At 30.4% G+C, this 20,413-nt stretch overlaps 1 protein-coding gene across 1 annotated transcript in view; it reads right to left on the reverse strand.

The window, feature by feature from the left end:
* LOC136076723 (usherin-like) overlaps positions 1-20,413 on the reverse strand; it is a 765,758-nt gene that overhangs the window by 375,428 nt on the left and 369,917 nt on the right. The gene's annotated exons all lie outside the window — the stretch shown is intronic.

The following is a 20,413-nucleotide window of genomic DNA, read 5'->3' on the forward strand; positions in this document are numbered from 1 at the left end:
AACTTATGCGGAGTTACTTTAGAATTTAACGCATTATATTACAATACAATTTTAGTACCGGTAAATGGTACTAAACGTTAGCTATGCTTGCTTGAAAATCTTTCGCGAGGGCCCTCCCCAAATTTCAGTGCCCCAGGGCCACACAATTGTTTAATCCGGCCCTGAAGTCAATGCTTTGGTACCTGGAGGCCAATAAACAGTTTTATTACAAATCCAATTAGATGAAGTTACACCTTCTTCTCCATGTTAATTTTCATTCCAAACAGCTCCTTTCCATATATTTGATTTTGAAAATATCATTTGAGCTAATAAAAAAACGAAGAAACCATAATATAATCGTACTAACAGGTCTAGTTAAACTAGCTAATTCTTGACAATTTATAACCATGTCACTGTGTTTTGGGATTTCCTATATCAGTAAGAAAATATAACACTCTCTTTTGAAACTCTATAATTTAAAATAGTTTCACAAAACAACTTTTGTTGAACATTTTTACAAACCTAGTGACATTTTCGCCAGTTTCTTAAATAAGCAATTAGTTTCTTTTGTCATAAGAACAAGTTGAAATTTGAATACTAAATAAATCGTTTTTGAAAATTCAAAATTCAAAATTTCACACATAAACACCCTCTGTTTTGCACATATTGCTTTATTACTTTTTCGCTTTAACTATTTTTATTTTAAGTACCAATTTAACGGACGGTTTTTTTATAATTAAGTTTTTGTCAACGTTGATTCATCGTTGAAACAACATTAAATAAACAACGTTTAAATCGTAACGTTGTTTTAATGTTGAGACATATATATATATATATATATATATATATATATATATATATATATATATATATATATATATATATATATATATATATATATATATATATATATATATATATATATATATATATATATATATATATATATATATATATATATATATATATACAAATGACTTACCATTTGTAAATTTTTATATTACTTTGTAAAAATAAAGTTAATTTAATTTTTGTTAAGATGAACTTGCTTTAAAGAAGATCAGTTAGTTATATCCCTATCATTTAAATTAATTTAGTATTTAGTCATTTACTATAAGTTTTTAAATACAGTTCTTTATTATGCCTATGTAGATTGTTGTTAGTTGTATTTTTGTATACCTAATACTTACATTTTATTAAGTCACTCTTTTTTTTCTGTAGGCAAATTAGAACAAACAATCAGTAAGTTTTGTTTAAATTGTTTTAGTTACTATATCATTTAAAAGTATTTGTATGCTGTGTTAGTATTCCTTGTTAGCTTTGAATAAACGTTTTGATTTAAAATTGGTATTTAGGTGAGTACGGCCAGCAGATACGTAAGTTTCATAGATTTCAATATTTTTTAACATATAACTAATTGATACATCATTACAAATATAAACTTCAAGTAAATGTTTTAATTTAAAATTGGCATTTAGGTGAATATGGCAAACAAATAAGTAAGTTTTGTTGGTTTCAATATTTTAAAGTCTATACTTTGTTAATACATCATTATATAGATATTATAACTCGAAACAAGTGTATTTTAAAGTTGAAAAATATTCCATTCACAATTCACATTCCAACAGTTTTAATTTATTTTCTTTATCTTTAGCAAACCTTACTTCGATAATTTATAAACAATATATATATATATATATATATATATATATATATATATATATATATATATATATATATATATATATATATATATATATATATATATTAATGGATGGAGACTTGTATTACGCCATTTAATTTATATTTAGTGTCACTGTCGTCTATTCCTGCTGGTAAGGTTTATATATTCTTACTTTTCAATATGATTATAATTGCTAAATAATTGTGAGGTTATGTTGTGTATTGTTTTTTATTTTTTAGTATCATCATCATCCATTATTGTTGGTAAGTTTTAACTATTATTAATTTTCAGTATAGTTTTAATTATAAAATAGTGAAAAGGTTGTTTTGTGTATTGTCTTTTTATTTTTTAGTATCATGTTCATCCGGTTCTGTTGGTAACCCTGACGCTCTCCCTTATACTCCACTTTCTTATGACCATGGATGTACCACTAATATATCTTTTAATCAAGTGGAATATGCTTTTTACTTCTTTGTTGTTGTAATTTAAATATTCAATCAGATATTTCAAGAATTGAAACTTTTTTTGATATTATAGTACTAAAACATGTGAGTTTTAACATTCTCCCATATCTCCCATTAAACATTCTCCCATATCTCCCATATTTGGTGGTTATCTGGTATGAATTTATTTTTTAATTTATTTCCAATTTATTTCTAATTTCATAAATTATTTTTTAAATTTTTTGTTCAAATTTTAAAAATAATATATTTTTAAGTTGGGTAGAGAGGTGGGGGTAGGGGGGTAGGTGGGGGGCAAACGCTCCTTCCGTATTAGAAACATCACTTTTATATGTAAGATTGTATAACATAATTTTATATTGTGTACTAATTTTACTCATTTTAGTAAAGATATAAATATTTATAAAATCAAGTCGTTTTTGATCCTAGGGTGTATCAAACCATCGCCGCCACACCCACCTCTATTGCTAACATACACCTCTCGTATATTTGGGGGTTTACTATAAATTTAAAACAACTTTTTGTGTATTTATGTTGCTTATGTCTTTAAAAAAAACATTTTTTCTGAAAAAAGCGTTCAGTTTTTTAAGGGCGAGGTGGTGGTTTGGTGCCCCCTCTGTCCATCCGATACACCTGGTGGTTAGATTTTAGCATAAAATTGTAACCCACTTTTACACCTATCTTTTGACACCAAGATATTTGTATTTTGATAAGAATTGGCAAAATTATGACAATTTAAGTAAAGAAAAACATTTTAACCACAGTTTCTTCAACAAATCCATATATAGAAAAATCGGTACTTACCCGTCATAAATTTTGAACCAATTGTTCGATTTTGATAATTCTTTCACCTTTAAAATACTGTAATAATCCTCTTTCTCATAATATATAACATTATGGTATTAAAACAATTTGAAATTTTTTACTCTCGTACCTAACAAAAGTAACCGTTGCATACACGTTTTGCATACACATGTCACATGTGTTTACCAATGTTTACATGTGTTATAAACGTTTACATATAATTTTTATACGATTCTGAACGTTACAGAAATAGTTCTGTAATGAATAATATTACATAAACTTATACAAATGCTCAAAAGTAACCATTCCATACACCTTTTGTATACAAATGTAAACATTGCAAATAAAATTCTGCAAACTAGTCTTCAAGGAGCTCATGTTGGCCTTAATAACACAAGAACTAAGCTAAAAAATGCTTTTTATTGGCTCGGTAACAGGGTTATATATTTCAATTAAATATTTTTTTTAATCAAATTTTCTCATGTAATAATTGACTTCTTTGCATTAAAAATGATTTTCAACATGGTTCATTTTCTAACTTAATGTAATTGTAATTATAATAGTAAATTTTTCCAGTACAAAAGATTATCATATTTTTTGCATAATTTTATGTAAGTATGGTTAATAATATTACAAAATGGGTGAAAGAAAGCGACAAGTGCCAGCACATGGAGAAGAATAAAACTTGTGCTTCGGAACTTAAACCAATTAAGGTCAACAGATTGTGGGAGTTTTTAGGTATAAACCCCATTGGTCCCCTTTCGCTTACAACACAAGGTAATAAATACATTTTTATTGTTACTGACCTTTGATAAAGCTTGTTCAATACCAGAAAAATCTGATTTTTTTGTTTCTAAGTGTCTTGTTACTTTGTTTTATCGATTTGGCCCTCCAAAAAAAGTATTATCAGACCAAAGTAGAGAATTTGTAAATGACTTGAATAAATTTTTATTTTCTACTTTCAATATAAAGCATTTAATAACATCTGCTTATCATCCACAAACAAATGGACAGGATTAGAGAACAAATCAGATTATTAAGCAAGCTCTTTCAAAAGTAGCTAATGAATTTTAAGATAATTAGGATACTATATTAGAACCAGTACTATTTGGTCTCCGTACATGCGTACAACCTTCAGCTAAGTTCACTCCATTTTCTATAATGTTTAGCAGGGAGACACGACTTTTTTCATCTTTAGCTCTCGATGATAATGACCCTGATTTTAATGAAAATAATATTGACATTGCAGAAAGTAATGCAACTGAATCAGAGATTCAACATATAATGGATTCCCGTATTGCAGTTCATGTCATAGTGAATAATAACATTTGTATTGCACAAAAAAAAATGCAAAAGTAACATGATAAAAAACATGAAAAAAGTTTCAAGTCATTTAATTTTAAAATAGGTGACAAGGTTTTAGTGAAAAGTTACAAAAAGATAGGTCGCAAAGGTAACCATATGGAGCAAGATTGGCTCAGACCTGCCATAATTAGTGACTTTAAGCCAACTGGAGCTGTTTCGTTCCTTAATGGAAAAGTTTGGAAATCAGCTGTAGCTATCCCCAACATCAAGCCTTATTTAAAAGAAAATCTAAGTTTTATCTCTTCAAATATTTTAAAAGAACATAATTATTGTTTGCAAATCACTGACCAAATACATATAAACAAAAAACCATGTTATGAAAATACAAACTCTACTTCCACAGCATCAAAGGTTACATCCACATTAATGTATGATTTAGAAAGAAAGAAAATAAAAGTTAGTGAAGTGATTTTCCTACGACTCCTACCAATTTTAATACTAATAATAACTATAATATTTATAACTATAATTACAAAATTTTAGCAGTTAAAGAAGAGAAGCTAGTTGATAATGTTGTAGAAAAAGTTAAATCTGGTAGTATAATGAAAAAAAAATGAATCTAGAAGTTCAAAGTTTTCTAAAGTTTTTTATTCATAATTGTAAACATAGTATAAAGAAAAAGCCTCAGATTTTTTAAGAAATCCATCTGGCTGGCTTGGTGACACCTTGATAGATATAGCACAAAGTTTACTTTCATATCAGTTTCCTAACATATCTGAGTTTCAAAGTTTGTGTATTTTTAGTTGTTTTTTTTCAGGTGATTTTTTAGAAAATTTCTGTTTTATGGAGATAATTAATGTTAGAAAATCACATTGGGTGCTTTTAAGTAATGTGTCCTCTGATGTTGTTTCCAATTTGAAGTGTCTTCAGTTCTACGATTCACTTTTTATTAGTTCAAATGAAGATGATATACCATTGATAGTGCACAGAGTTGCACATTCATCCTTGAATTGTCAAACAAGCAGTTCTTTAATTGTCAAAGTAATGGATTGTCCAAAGCAACCAAATGGAAATGATTGTGGTCTTTTTGCAATAGTAAATGCGACAGCTTTGTGTAATGGTATCAATCCAAGTTTATTTATATGGAAACATAATGATATGAGGCAACATTACCTGAAATGTATTAAGAATGGTGTATTAGAAATGTTTCCCTTCGTTACTGTGTTAGACGTTCGTAAAATGTCTGCCTTTTCTATTGATTGCAATCATTTTTGTAAGTGCAGACAAAATAATAATAATTGATTGTCATTCAAGTTATTCTGGATATGGATTTATAACTCCTGTTACATTATTAGTGTTTATTTATCCTGTTGTTTCTGCAGTTTTTTTAGTTTTTATGGCATAATACAAAAAAAAAAAGGTTTTTTTTGTTTCTACCGTCGGTTAGTTTATGTACCTTATGTTTTATTTAATAATTTAGTTTATTTTAGTTATTTAATATATTTAAAATTTTAGTTAATAAGTTAGTTATTTATTTTAGGTTTGTATATGTCTTATAGTCGTTTAAAGTTAAATAATTGGTTAATTTAGGTCAACTATTGCTTCTTCTTTGTTTCGTTATTGGCATGATGATTTGTTTTGCTTACTTTGTAGTTTATTTTTTATTCTTATCAGTTATTTATTATATCAATTAGGATTATCAATATATAGTTAATAGCTACTGTTATTAAACTCAGTTTTTTACTTACAAGCGTTTGTTTTTGTAGCCGTCATCTATAAGTACTTCTACTACGACAAACTGAGATTTCTGGTGAAGGCGTATCAAAATGGAAAAACTTAAATAACAGATTGAATGCCCACGAGACATTTTTAGATCATTTGAATTGTTATATGACCTGGCATGATCTTATTAAAAGTTTCAAAGGATCATCTTCAGTTGATGCAGTTCAGCAATGGACGAAACTACAAAACACTGGCGGCATGTCTTAGAGCGACTTTTTCCCATTTTAAAATTTCATGGGTTCCATAATGTAGCTTTGCAAGGGACTTCAGATAAACTTTATGATGAAAATAATGGTTTCTTTTTGAAAATAGTGGAACTGCTTGCCAAGTTTGATCCTGTGATAAATGAGCATATCAGGAGAAAAAAAAGCAAAAAAATTTACAGTCATTACTTGGGTTAAAATATTCAAAATGAAATTATTCAAATTTTATCTAAAGCAGTCAAAGAAAAAATAGTAGTTGATTTGAAGGCAAGCAAATACTACTTAATTGTTGTTGACTGTACTCCAGATATTTCCCATTCTGAACAGATGACAATAATTCTACGTTTTTTGTCAATACTACCCACTCCAGATGAAAAGGAAAGCTACGTTGATAAAAGAAAGCATTTTTTAGGCTTTATTGACATTATTGATACTACAGGCGCTGGAATGACTGAAAAAATATTAGAAACTTTGGATTCTCATGGAACTTCTATTCAAGATTTAAGAGGACAAGGGTATGATAATGGATTGAATATGCGAGGCAAACAATACGGAGTTCAAGCCAAGATCCTTTATCTTAATTCAAGAGCCTTTTATGTTCCTTGCTCATCTCATTCACTGAATTTAGTTGTCAATGATGCTGTTGGAAGCTGTTTAGACGCAGTAACATTCTCTGACACTATGCAAGATTTGTTTGTATTTTTCTCAACTTCAGCTCAGCTATGGAACGTTTTACGTCAATTTGTCAAAGGTTTAACTTTGAAAGGACTTTGTGAAACCAGATGGGCAAGTAGAATTGATGCACTAAAACCGTGAAGATATCAACTGAGAGAGTTAATACAAGCTTTAGAAAGCTTCTGGAATATCAAATTACCTGTATCTTCAGTAACAGCAACCAAAAAAAATCGGAGTCCAGTGAACTACTGCAGAAAATTGACTTTAAATTTGTTTGCTGCCTTATTACTTGGTAAGATGTGCTGAGTCAGATTGAGATAACAAGCAAATCTCTTCAAGAAGTCAATTTAAATATTCCTCAGGCTGTTTCATTAATTTTCAACACTTTGGAGTATGTTAAAGATTATGGAACTGATGAACAACTTCAAAAGATATTAGAAACTGCAAGAAAATTGTCTGTTGAGCTAGATATTGAGCCCGAATTTGAAAAAAAGCGTGGTCGTACCAAAAAAAGAATGTTTGCTTATAAAAGTTGAGAGGAATCAATGACTGAAGAAGACAATTTTAAGATTAACTTCTTCAACAGCATTTTAGATCACGCTATTGGATCTTTGCAGAATCGATTTCAAATGTTTTTGCAGCATAATAATCAGTTTAACTTTTTTTACAGTTTAAATGCCAAGGACATTACTGAAGATAAATTACTAAAAAGATGCATGGATTTAGAAAAATTATTATATTGTAATGAGTTGAAAGATGTTTCTGGAACTGACTTGTTTGAAGAGATGAAATATTTGCGAAATCATTATAAGGGAAACTACTCTCCAAGAAATATTTTAGACTTTATTTGTTCAAACAATTTGAATGCAGCATTGGGAAACTTACTTGTCTCTCAGAATACTTTTAACTCTACCTGTATCTGTTGCAACAGCAGAGAGAAGCTTTTCAAAGATGAAGTTAGTAAAATGATATATTCCCTCATCAATGACACAGGATAAAATGGATGGTCTAGCAATATTATCAATAGAACAAGCAATTACAAAAGAATTAAATCATTTGCTATTGTAAAAGCAAGAAAGGTTCAATTGTAAATAATTATTGAAAGTTAACCACGAATGTCCATAATACGATTTATTTATTTTTATACGGGAGGGAAGAAGGAGGGGGAGAGGGGGAACGAGGAGGGCGGCGCTAATTGAAAAATGGCCACAGGCGCCACATACCCTTGAGCCGGCCCTGACTACAAGAGAAAAATGCTGATTCATCTCATGATACTATGCTGCAGGAAGAAATGAGTACCACCTCAGCTCCCAACGCTTTTAAGCAAGAACATTAACTTCCAGACGGCTGGAGTATGAAGCAGTATGATTCATTTAAACAAAAATATGATGGAATAATTATGCAGAACAAAAAACTTGGTTGCTTGCATTGTGGAAAATTTGATTATCTGAATATGAAAGGCGTACATATTTCAATGGAATGGAAAATGTGTCAAGTATTAGTATTAGGGAAGAACAAAATATCCCAGCAAGCTTCCCTTAGAAAGAAATACATTTACAGTATTTCAAATGTAAAAAAACTCAAAAAAACTTGCTTAAATTTGCTCAAAACAAATCTTACAAAAACAAAAACATCATTAGTCAATGCGTTCATTACCTGGTTTCTACTGATGTAGTTAACACATTTCCACTAATTGTCACAAAAGTTCTCAACAAGTGCAAAAAGGAAAAAGTTTTACAATCTGTAGTCATCACCAATTCATAAAAAAAATTTGAAACTGTATCTAAGTTAGAAAATAAACAAAAAACGTATTTTTTTACAAATAAATAAAAATAAAATGTTTTAAATGCACTTTTTTAAAGACCTAACAATGTATATTTTGAGCACTTTTTTTGGCAACAAGTTTAAATTCATGTAAAATTGAATTCCAGTTGTTTCTCAATAATAAGAGGCCATCAAATTTTAAATTTAAAACCTCCACATCTAAAATTACCTCTTTGGCTTGAAGAACAGTGTGATGGTTGTTAAAATTTTAAATTAGGTGCTCGCGAGTATGATGCACTCAAATGAACCCAAATATTTTTCAATGCTTTTGATATTTGATCGAGTCTCGACAGTCAGATTTAGCTTCTTTAAGTCTTAGGTAGCACTCTATAAACCAGGAGTATTTTCTGCAAAAAATTTAACACTGTCAATCCTAGCTGACCAACGTGTATCTGACAAGCTATGCAAAGAGCATCCAATGTTTTCTTAAAATTTGCCATCTTTGCGGGCTAGAGCTAAACAAGTCTTTTGCGCAACACCAAAGAAGTTTATAACCTCTGCACAGCACTCTGTTGTATTGACACCACATAGATTTAAGCTATGACAAGCACATGGAGATTAAACTGACAATGGGTTTTCCTTAATAATATCTGCTTGAGCTCCCTTATACTGGTCGCTCATGTTGCTGCCGTTGTCGCAACCTTGACCGCGACAGCCTATCATTGGTATATTGTATTTTTTAATAACACTGCAAAATAATTTAGCAATGGCTTTTCCCGTTTTTTGATTAAAGTGAACAAACTCCAGAAATAGCTTTTAAACTTTGTAGAGATCATTTTCTTCATTTAAATGAAAATAATGCAATTTAAATACAGTTTGTTCAATATGCACTGAATTAGGGTTTGCATCAACAAGTATTAAATAATACCTTGCTGCTTCTCGTTACTTAGAAAAAGGTCTAATACTTTTTTGGCACAACACTTTAAAAACTCATATTGAATTTCCGGTTTTGAAGTTCATGTTGTTGTTTATTTCAATTTCAAAACTCAATACATGTTTGTTGATATATAGCTTTTAACTTGAACAAAATACTCGTTATTGTATTCTATAATTAATATAAAATTTTTATCCTTTAATAGCAACTGATGGTAAATAATATTAAATAAAGCAGCAAACTTTGATAAATTTTATATATTTATAATGCTAATAATTTATTTTACATTATATACTCCAGAAGAAAAAGAAAATATGTCTGCTCTAAAAAAACTAGAAAAAAAACCTTAAATAAAATGTACACCATATTTACAAATTTTATGAATATAGTTTCATAATGTAATTTTTGGTATAAGCAATAAAAACAAGTGTTCTTTTTTTAAATTTCTGTGAATATCTCTTGTTTATTAATATAAAAATAGAGATGCGTCATGTTTTATTTTGATGTAATATTAATAATTTTTTTGAAAACTTGCTTCTTCAAATGTAAAGGCTAATATTGATGAAGTTATTTTTATTACAAAAATTACCATAATTCACCTTTATTTGGTTTAATTTTTCGACTTTAATACTCAGTAAAGTTTTAATGTTCAGTGAAAAAACAAATATCACTTTTTTTGTTAAATTTTCCAATAGATTATTATCCAATTTATTATTCAAATTATTTCCATTAGATTAATATCCAATTTCCATCCTATATAATATATATAAAAAAAAATTATTGACGTACGCCTTGTCAGCCTTCTCAAAATTTAGGTTGAACAGTAACTTTTTCAGGGTTCGTAGATTTATATGGAACATGTAAGCTAGTTTGGCAAAACATCTGTAAAAATTTTCTTTTTCCAAAATTTTAACCCATATAAACCCATGATTTTTAAAATGTGTTTCTTGTTCTTATTTGGTGTGATTTAGATCCAAATGAACAATATTCATCAACTGTTTCATAATTTTTTATATACTTAAGTGAATATAGGTGAAAATATAGGTGTCAGTTTAAACTGACGCTAGCTGCAGGAGGGTACAGGTTTTCTCACGTGTCATATTTGGCTATGACAAGAAGAATAGTCAAACTCTGAAACCAGGAATCACGTGGCAATGTTAACTGATGCAGCATAACTCACAGTGACGTTTTATAACTGTTATTAATTATTTCACAAGGCCACCTAGCGAGTGAAAACTGCCCGTTTGACGCAAAAGTGTTCAGAAACAACGAAATGGATGCAAAAAATATCATGAACTTTTAAATAGCACATAATAACTGTAATGTCACATTAATGTTAAGTTGCAAAGACTATATTTCATTGACAAAAACAGGCATCAGTTATTTGCAGTGGAATGCCTTAAAGCAACCAGGATGCAGTCTCACATTGCACTTCTCACAGTAGAAGACTGATGTGCCTTTGCAGCCGAGTGCCACACATCGACGCTGTGTACCCTGAGCAATCCAGTGATCTGTAGCATCTGTGCGTACTTCAGTAAGTACTCGTCAATCGACTGCTACACGAGGTGGCGGATACGGCACTGAATTCTTCTTCATTGATAGTGTCTGCAAATAGGTTTGTGCAATCTGATGTCGAAATAACAGCAGATCGTGCTCCGGGGCGCCACGTATTTTCTCCCGCATACGGTACAGCTGGAAGGCGTTCTGAACGGCCAAATCAACACAAAATCTAAATATTGGCCAATACCATTTCTTTGATCGGTGCTGAATATATGCTACCCACATCTTATACCCGAACTTGATGGGTTTGCCATGGATGTATTGCTTTGCACCGTGTTTTCCATAATAAGGGATCATACTTTTGTCGATGCTGATGATTTGTTCAGGCTGAAAGTTTGCCAGGCAAGCAGCATTGATGGACTGGATAAGAGGGCGGACTTTGGCAAACCTGTCAGTCATATCAAGTTCGTTGTTATTGGCAAAATGTATATTACTCATTATGGAACTGAATTTATTGCGTGACATAGCGGCCGACACCATAGAACTGTGTACATACCCCGCAGTTTCCCAATACATAGGACGACGAGGCAGAGGAGCATAGCCGCTTATTAGAAGAATTGATAGGAAAAGCTTGAGTGATGTAATGTCCAGATCAAAATTGTCATGGCCTTTTTGAGCAGCGTATTTTTTGCTTTCGTTGCATATTCTGTGCATTATTTCTGGTGTCATGAACAACTCAAATAATGACACTGGTGACAGATGGTTTTCTACTTTAGGTGGGGGTATGGTCCATGGAAACTTTTTCTTTCTGACGGCCTCCTTGAAGTCGCTTTTGACCCATGAGGTTTATACGGAACTTGTTTCTTTGTTCTCTTGTGCTGCGGACCCTGTTCCACTATATCATCTGCAGTGTCCTGTGTATTATTTTCTGCATTGTCCTCCTCTGCAGTGTCTTCTGCACCGTCCGACTCTTCCATTCCAATAACATCAGTTCCATTGGGTCTTCGTAGTTTCATCGTCGCTTCCGCCAGAAGTTGATTACGATTAAGACTGTTTGGATCTCCACACACCTCATTCTCATCACCAGAATCTTCGTCAGTGTCTGCACCAGAGATAATTGGAGGAACAATTGATATTTCGGCGCTCTGAAGACATTCATCGTCTGCATCTTCTAGCAATTGTAGCACCTCATGAAGCCGGTACCTGCAAAATATATGAAATTAGTTATTACTTATTTATTTGCTATGATGTTGAAATGACGTCAAAGCATTCCCACAAATTACGTCATTATAAAATAGCAGTAAAATAATAATAAAAATTAACAATAAACAACTCTCAACCTTCAAATATAAGAACTCAGAAGGGAAATAAGGTGGGTCACAGTAACTTACATAAATACCAGACTGCTGTAGTTTAATTATTTTGTCATAGAAAAGGCTCATATATTTACAAGGAGTCATACAGTGTCTACAAACTGATGAAAATGCCTTCTATTCCGAGGTGAATATACTGTTTGAAAACCTGTACCCTCCTGCGGCTAGTGTCAGTTTAAACTGACGCACAGAAATCGCATAAAAATTTAAGAAGAATAGCTTTGTTGACTATACCGAATATTCAAATGTTAAAACGATATTTAATAATATATTTAATCTATATTTCAACTAAAAACAAAACATATATGCATACCTTTTTCTTGACAAAACACTCATGTTCGAAAAATATTAATCAACGCTACTAAAGTGTGTCAACTGAGCAAAAATTAAAATAAGTTAATGCAGTTTACTTTATTATCAGCATCATACATTCACACATGACGTAATTATTACAAAAAATGCAAAGAATGTTTGTTATTTTGCAAATTAAATCTCATAATGTGACTGTCAGTTTAAACTGACGCTAGCCACATATGGGTTAAATGTTAAACTGTTTATAATTAACATGTTGGTATAAAGATGCAGTAACAAGCTTAGAACAACCTCTGCATCAGCTTAAAATTTATACTTTGCATATTTTAAGTACTCTACCAGTAGTCTGGTGCAATTGCATATAAACTTTGTATCAAGCATCTTTATAGAACACGGACATTATATTTGATGAGAAACACATTAAGAAATCTTGCAAAATTGCACACATGCAAATTTAAGTGAAATATTTCAAGAGTTTATACATACAAAACTAGTTAAGCTAGTTTTACAATTAGTACAAATTTTCTTTTTTAAAAAACTCTAATTTTCAACTCTTTATAGTAAACATATAAATCAGTCACGTAAAACTGCATATAAACTTTGTATGCAAAAGTGCATCACTATTAGTCTCGTACAACATACTTATATAAACTATGTATTTGAGAATGCTTTAAGGTCAAGAGCATATTTTAAGAGAAACACATTTGTAGATTTTTTCTAATTTACTTCAACACATTTTTTTTTCGTTTCTTAAAATTAACAATAGATAAAATCTTCATCACCAAGATAAACTTTATTGAAATTTTTACAAGTAAAAATTCTCTTGCACAAATAGATTTTGATACATTTTAAATACTCTGAAGAGTACTAAAATAAAATGAACTTCCTGTGTTGATAGTAACACATGACTTGTATTGATAAACTTAGTATATCATTACTTTGTAATTTTTTTCAAAAATCTGTTTATTTTGATTTTAATAATATTTTTCAACAAAATCGCACTTGCCTCTCTTTCAAAATCAGCGAATCAGATTGCTCATTTTTCTGCCTATTCTGAGCTGTATAGGGTTTCAAAATATGCTTCCGGGTAGCCGGCTGAAAAACCGGATCCGATTGCGGGTACCCGGCACCGCGTCCATTTTTTTAAAAGTTGGAATAAAAACTTGTGAAATCAATAGCAATGAACTATTCATTGAAAATACGCTTTTTAGACTAACTAACCAAAAGTTATGTGGCGGAACTACCATTTAGCAAAACCCCGCAACGCAGGGTAAGAGGCCTGAGTTGTAGGGGTTTAAATTTTTTCAAAAGTTGTGCAACAGTTTTTTAATAACTATACTTAGTTTGAAATAGTTTGCCGCGGAGATTTTTATTTTTATATCTTCAAACAGTTCATCATACATGCTAGGAATTACGTTTTGGCTGAAAAATGTTCTACATGGTAATTTGTAATTGGGGTAAGCATTTTTAATCAGTTCATTAAATCCAGTATCTTCAACAATAGAAAATGGCTGAATATCCAATGTGATAAGTTTTCCTATTATTTTATGGATTCGAATAGATCTGTGGTCATCAATATTCCATAGTTTTTTTTTTGTTAAAAGCCTGAATAATGTTACTTTGTGCTGTATTGGTGGAAGAAGCAACTGAGGTTTCAGAAATAGACGGAAATGATTGAATCTTTTTTTTCCCCGCGAGTTCAAACTCTTTGGAATGCTTTAAACGCAAATGTTTTACTATTGCTGTAGTTCCATAAGACTTCAAAGAATTTCCTCCTCTCGTAACTAAACTGTCACATAGTTTGCACTTGCTCATATGAGGAGTCGTGCTTGTATAAAAAAACTTCCACGCTATACTTTTTTTATTCATAATTTTTCTTTCAAATAAAATTTCTATAACGATAATTAAAGTACGTTTGATATCATACGTTTTCGATTTTTTTATATAAAACTATAACTTGTTTAATAATACGCTCGAAATTAAAATATAAAAAATATGTAAAATATTTACCTTATATCTCTACTTTTATGATTTGTGCTTGATACAAATGAAAAGCGCTATCAGCATTCGAAAGAAGAAAATTTATCTTGTGTTATAACAGAATAAAAAGAAGCTATTAAATATATTTTACCCCATTCATTTTATTCGTATTCTCAAATTATTTTATTTAGCGTTAAAGTTTTTGTATCCGTATAACTTTTTTTGCAAAAATATATTAAAAAATATTTTAAGTGAGATTGTTTTAAGTTAATAGAACTTTGTAATATCGACTACATAACGCTCTTAGAATTATATCAAGAAGTTTATCGGTTGAAGTTTATTGGTAGAAACTAAAAGAAAAATTAATTTAAGATAAAAAAGAAGATACCCGGTGCCGGGTACTGTAACAAATAGCCGATAGCGGGTACCCGGTAAAACAGCAGATTTGCCGGGTCCCCGAGTCTGAACCGGGTACCTGATTAGCTACGTTTGATTGGACAGCTACTGGAAATCTTAGACAAATTGGGGCTCTTGGTTGCAATTTTTCCAAGAGGCTGTAACTTTTGCTGGACCGCTAGGATTCTTAACTGAAATCAATACTAAACGAAAGGGCAAACTAAAGCTTTTTCACGATGAGGCATCAAACACAGTCCATTTCCACGACAGCCAAACAATGGAATTCAAAGTGAACGTTTTTAATGTTGATAGTCTGATCCAGTGATTTGGTTCAAGATTTGAGACAAGCAGGATGATTGGATGTTTTCATTCGTCTGGTTAAATAATTATAATCTTTTATAAAAAGTTTAAAATAATTTATGAGCAGCCGTGGCGCAGTGGTTAGAGTTCTGGCTCAGAACCCAGAGGTCCGAGGTTCAATGCCAGCTCTAGCCATATAAGCGACATTGGCACGGAAGAAGGCGTGAACTTCTTGTTAAATGCTCTCCCGCGGTGCTCTGTGATAAGACCGTAAGAACTTCTGGGAGCACCTAAAACAACTACAAAAAAAAAAAAAAAAAAAAAAAATTATAAAATGTTTAAAATAAAAGTTTAAAATAAGTTTTCATCCGAGAAGAACAAAGTGAATCACATTAAAGAAGTTCGCCGTTTTTACAATGCCCTCAAAACAATTTCTAAGCAAGGAAATCCAATGCAGCTACTCAATCTAATCTTTGAAAAGAAGCTTGAATACCTTTTAGCATAAATTTGCATCATGCTCCGGATTTTCAACACCATTCCTGAGTCAGTTGCTGAGGGAGAACAATCGTCTAGTAAACTAAAAATTGTAAAAACCTTTCTCTGTTTGACCATGGGTTAAGATTACGTCGCTGATACTTGCTTATTTTGATTGAAGAAGATTTTGCTGAAAAGGTGAGCTACAACAATGCCATTGATATTTGGACGGCCAGAAAAGCTCAAAAACTTCATTTTTAAGCGCCTTAATTGACTTTCTTGAAGTTTTTGTTGATTGAATTTTTGTTTATTAGTTTTAAAACTAATGTTTTGATTCACATGTCAGTTTTAAATAATGAACCGTTTCTCAATCCAGAAAGTTGATAGTAAAGCAGAAATACAACGTGTTGTATCAGAATTAAATATTTCCTTCGCTCACAAAACTTTAAATTTTGTATTTTCTTGGTTGAAACAAGGGCGCCACTCACCATATCTGACCCGCGCGCTGTTAGCGCTCTCGAAGGCCCTGGGTATTGTAAAATGGGAAGATGGGTTTTGAAAGGCATAGCAAGTCAAGAATTTTATTAAAGTGTATGTTTTGTTATTTATATTGTGTCTTTAAATATGCATTCCATAGTTACTGATGTAACGTTTGCAATTTTCATACCTAATTTAAATACTTTCCAATTATATATCGTAATAAAAGTCAAAATTTATATATATGGATAACATTAGTGTACATATAAAATTTTCAGACTATTCGTATTTATCTTCAAGTAGAAAAATATATGTTCGTTACTGACCTAACGCTGCGATCTGCTATTTTTTCTTAATATTAACATTTGACTTCAAGTTTTTCTGAAAGTTAAAAGAAAAAATACTTAAAAATTACTTTCAATTAAAGACTCATTTATGTAGATGATTTTATGTACATATAAGCTATATAGATGTATTAATTCCCTTTGCAGAAGATATTATACTGAAGTTCATTAATTACTGACATAACGTTACTGACGTAACGCTCTAACTCAGAGAATCATAGTTGATTTAAAACATACTAGCTTAGTCAAATTTTATTTTATTTTTCAATAACATTTATTCTTGATAAAATTGGTATATTAAATATATTATATAATTCCAGTAAACCTTGGGGCGTAGCCTGTGGGCGCCAAAATGAAAAGGCGCTTAAACCTTGAAATCCATATTTTCTACTGCCTTTGCAAATTGGGATGTTGTTGTTACTTTGATATTTTGAGCCAAAATTCTGGATGTTACAAATCTTTTAACAAATCCTCCAATTCCGTCAACAACGGATTTGTTGACGGAATTGGAGGATGCATGGGTGCAAAAAAAGTTTATTTAATTGTCATCTTGTGTCGTTTTTTTAACATTTTTAAAGACTTGTTTATTTACTTATTTTTGAACCGAGATGTTGCATTATGACTCCAAAATGTAACTTATTGGACTGTTTCTGGCAGCTTCTCCATAATGACATCAAAAAAATAATCACGGTTTCTATTGAATGTTTTTGATGGTCCGATGTAATTGCAAGTGACTGCAAATAACACCGATGCTATAAAACTGAGGTTAATATTGAAAATGAAGTCTAGCCGTAATAAGCACTTTGTGGTTTGTTTTAAGTGATACATTTAAAAGTTTCTGCAAAATCAACTCCTACAACAGCTTCATGAAACACTCAATAAGCGGATTCTCACATGTGAAGTTAAAGTGCGCGTCATTGTCTGTCAACAAATAATCAAATATGGGATGTGACTTTTTTAAAGTTACTAATTTAAAACGCATATTTTCATGAATAGCGCAAACACAAACTTTATGTGGAACTTTGGTGATTGAAAAAACATTACATTGTCTTAAGTAAAAAAAGTTTGTTAATCCAATAAAAGTACTTGAATTCTGTTTTTTAAACATTCCATAAACTTCCTTTATAGGGTAGATAAAATGTTCAAAACTAATTTTTTCATTTTGCCTTCACAAGCTTCAACATAGTCTGATATGTTTGGTGGTGTTGTAGTTATATCATCGCTTAGATAAAAACTTTGCGCTAATTTTATAGTGATACACTGATTTTATACTGAAACACTTTTACAGTTGCTGCGATCTAACTGAAACAGTTGATTTTCTAATAATGTTTTCAAAATGGAAGCATTTTGTTTTGGAGATCCAACTAAGGCATTTTTTACTTTTTTCATTAACTTAACTTTGACATGAGAACAAGAAAAAGGACTTGTCTTATTTGTTGATCGCGTAGCAGTTCTTTTCTTCTCTTTATATTTCTTTTGCTTTTCGCTATTTTTTGTTTTTCTTATTTTCGAAATTTTTAATCTTTGTCTATAAGTTTTTAAATAACCTGCATTAGAGTTTTATTTTCCTCTAGATTCTGTTTCCTCCATTTCGCAGACTTTTATTTTGGTCACTTACTATATGATAAAAACAAAATTACTTTTTTTATACTTTAGATATAACGACTTGATTATTAAACAATTAAAAAATAAACCTCACGGCATGGTAATTTAATTTTTCAAAAGTAAATCTTATGTTTGAAAGTACAGTTTTCAAATTATAAAAAAATAAAAATTCTGTGGCAATGTAATTAATTGTTATTTAAAGTTGCGTTACGTCAATAACAATGTTTTAACGTCGATAACATTGGCAATAATGTTGGCAGCGTAAAGGTGTCTCATAGCTAACTTTTGAATTTATATTTATATTAATTTTAAAACATCTAAAGTACATATTATAATAATCCATAGGCATAAACAGTCAAAGAAAGATTTTTTAAATCACGATTTTTTAAAGTTTCTATGGAATGCACCATATAATAAGTTATAGTTTTTTCTTTTTACTTAATTATTATTATTCTGTTATCAAAAAAAAAAAAACCAAACACAATAAATCTGTTTATAGTTTGATGAAGAGGTGCAATACCAGGCCCCTCTATGCTGACGAAAAAAATACATAGAAGCTACAGACAAATTAGCAATTGTGTTTCTAAAATTTTCTTTGTTATACTGTTTTTAAAACCACTGATTGATTGAGCGTTCACTGATGCTTTTGAAAGCGTATTTCATTGGACAACAACTCTATTTAAAAAAATGTTATTTCGTTTTTCACAATTTCGTACAAGCTGGCGTTCAAGTTTTTAATCATCCTCTCTCAAAATATACTTGGCTTTACTGTTTGAAAGTTTTTGCGAGACGAAAAAACTGACTAGTTTGAGTTGACGCATGATTTTAAATTGCTCGATTAGGTCTGCTCTTTTACGGCATTCTTCAAGTGTTGTTAGACCAAGCTGCTGGAGTCGATTTTCATAGGACAGGTGTTTAATATATGATATTGTTTTTGTTGCTCGATGTTGGACTCAATGATTTGCTCAAGTATAGTGATGTCGGACTTTGCGCGGCGACCAGGCTTGTACTGCAAACTCAAAGGTTAAATAAGAAAATCTTTGGTTTTTCGAAGTTTTTACTTACACTCCTTATGTTTACATGTATTACTTTACTTTCATTAGGCTGAATTTTTAAAATGCTGAAAATATTTACATTTTAATCTTTTAAAATATTTTTGACGAAAAAACTTCCATCACAGTTAAGGATGGAGAGCGGTTCAGGTATATGTGATCGTTTGTGACAGGAGGGAAGGGCTTAAGAATTAACAAAGATAAGGTAACGCGCTTTATGGATGACCATAATTACATTTACAAACGATTTCTTTTACTAAAACAAAAATAAATAAGATTCTAACTGATTTTTTTTATATTAGGAGAATAGCAAATAAATCTTTTTTCTTTTTTAATGTCTAAATACAAATATTTATATAACTCTTATTTTTATTTAATATGTGTATTTATGTCAACTAAAATAAGAAGACATATACAAATAAAAAAGAAATAATATAAATAATTTCAATAAACTTTAAAACAAAACTAAAAAAATTTTCTTTTACATTCTCCGAACCAACGCGACGAAATAAGAATTACTTAATGACGTAATTCAAAACTTTAGTGAATGCTTACAGTTTTAACTTACGTTACACAAATTTAAAATTAAAATGTGCCTTAACTAAGCATCGTTATTTAAAACTTTAAATGTAAAAACAAAACATTTAATATTCTTTCGCATATATTATTAAAAAAACTCAAGATTTTTGCCTAAATTTTAGAAAAAACAAATTTTTATCATGTCTTTGTTAACTTACGGTAACTAAAAGTATATTTTAAATAAGCTTTTGTGTCCACAGCAGTATTCATTTGCTAAAAGTTGACGAAAAAGAGAATAAAAATTTACTACTTTTTCATTTTCCGCCGTGGAATTGCCCATATATTTTCTAGTTACATTCTTTCGAAAGCAAAGGTCCTCTAAAGACCATCCCAATCCATTAAAAACAAATCTTACACAATATCAGGTTAACTCTATTAACAAAAGGAAAAGCAAAACCCAACCATTCGCGATGTCGTTGTAATACCAAAG

Source organism: Hydra vulgaris, chromosome 02 (assembly GCF_038396675.1).
Source record: "Hydra vulgaris chromosome 02, alternate assembly HydraT2T_AEP".
Lineage (NCBI taxonomy): Eukaryota > Metazoa > Cnidaria > Hydrozoa > Anthoathecata > Hydridae > Hydra > Hydra vulgaris.